Genomic DNA, 1855 nt, shown 5'->3' on the forward strand with positions numbered 1-1855 from the left:
TTTATTTATTACATTTCTAAAACACCTTTCCTTCTCAGAGCCCAACCACTGTAGCAGGCAGGATGTTAGGGACTGCTGTGCTTTCCTGCATGAGCCCCCATCCTCTGGGGATCCTGAGAAGGATAGTGGATGGGTCCTGGAGCTCGCATGAAGGGAGGCGGTGGTCCTATTGGGTGGAACATGTGTGGCCCAAAACCTGGTGGGGAAGGAGGTGCAATTCCAGGAGGAGGGGGCAGGGCAATATTAACCACTGCTGGAGGGCCACTGGGAGGGAGATTAAAATAATTGGCAGAGGCTTCTTCTTCAGCTGCTGGAGGAGGAGGAAGAGCTCCAGAAGTCCTGGGACAGGCTCCAGTTTAATTCCAGAGTCTGTGGTTCCTTCTTTTCCCTTTTCTTTTCCTCTGGCTGCCTGAGATCTTTCCCATTTCACATTAAGTCTGCGCCCATTTACAATCAGTTTGTTGAAGGACTTCTCAGCAGCCATCTCTGCAGCTTGCCGTGTAGCAAACTGGATGAAAGCACACTGCTGTCTCTGGACTACTGTTATTGTTCGGATCTCACCAAATTGGTAAAAGTGATTTCTGAGATCCCTCTGATTGTATCTCCCAGGCCACCAACATATAAAGTGGTAATGGTCTTATCATCTGGAGGGTCCAGATGAGGCATCGTTGAAGCCCGTTTTAGAAATTTATCTGCCACTGGATCATTAATACCATAGTAGCCATCTTTGATATTCTGATCAGCAAGAGGATCATCAGGATCTGTAGGCTTCTCATGTCTATATGGACACTCCTCTCCTCTTTTACATTCCCCTTTCACCCAGAAGGAGCAGACACGAGGCCGATTCCGCTTGTAGTAAGGGGTGGTCCGAGCCAATTTGAGCAGCATGTCACTTGTAGCTGTAGCCTTACCAAGGACACCAACTGGCCGAGTTCCATCAGACTTAGAAATCTCTGGCTCAACATTCTGGGTGTAGTATTCTTTGTTCACATCAGATTTAGGCATGTCAACCTTAAAGGACAGTCCTGCATCACGGACTTGAATAGGTAAACCATATTCTAGGTCCAAAAGGCAGGTCTGACATACATTTTTTAGCTTGCTGCAGGTTTGGCACACTTCAGTCTTCTTAAAACGCATGCGAACACCAGGGCACCAGCGGAACACTGTGAATGGCCTGGCACAAATCTTGCATTCTTTCCCATACTTTTCTTTGGTCATCCGGATGTAGGGGTTTTCTCCAAGGCACGTCTGACACAGAATGGGGAAGTCCGCGTCCTCCCAGTTCTGCCTGTTGTAGGTGTTGGAGCCCAGAGACGTCGCCATCTTGGAAGTGGCGGCAGCCGCGGCGCCGATAGAGGAAGTGGGAGCCGTGGCGACGGGCCCCAGGGCGGGGCCGCGGCGATCCCTGGCTTTTTGTTTTAAATTTGACTCAATTCTCTATATATTTTAGAAATGAGTCCTTTGTCAGACACACTAGTTGTAAAGATTGTTTCCCAGTTTACTACATTTCTTTTGATCTCGGTTACAGTGGTTTTTGTCTGTGCAAAAGCTTTTTAATTTAATGTAATAAAATCATCTGATTTGTTTTTAGTGATGTTCTCCATCTCTTCCTTAGTCATAAACTGCTCCCCTTTCCGTAGATCTGACAGGTAGACTAGTCTTTGATCTTCTAGTTTGCTTATAATATATTTTTTTATGTCTGAATCCTGTATCCATTTGGATCTTATCTTGGTAAAGGGTGTGAGGTGTTGGTCTAATCTAAGTTTTTCAAATATTAACTTCCAATTTTCCCAGCAGTTTTTATGGAAGAGAGTTTTTATCCCAATAACTGGACTCTTTGGGTTTATCAAACAGC

The 1855-nt window shown here is 45.9% G+C and overlaps 1 pseudogene; it reads right to left on the minus strand.

Annotated features, from left to right (window-relative positions):
• Window positions 1–1367, minus strand: LOC141499799 (pre-mRNA-splicing factor RBM22-like; annotated as a pseudogene).
• Window positions 1368–1855: the final 488 nt, after the last annotated feature.

This window comes from Macrotis lagotis, chromosome X (assembly GCF_037893015.1).
Source record: "Macrotis lagotis isolate mMagLag1 chromosome X, bilby.v1.9.chrom.fasta, whole genome shotgun sequence".
Lineage (NCBI taxonomy): Eukaryota > Metazoa > Chordata > Mammalia > Peramelemorphia > Peramelidae > Macrotis > Macrotis lagotis.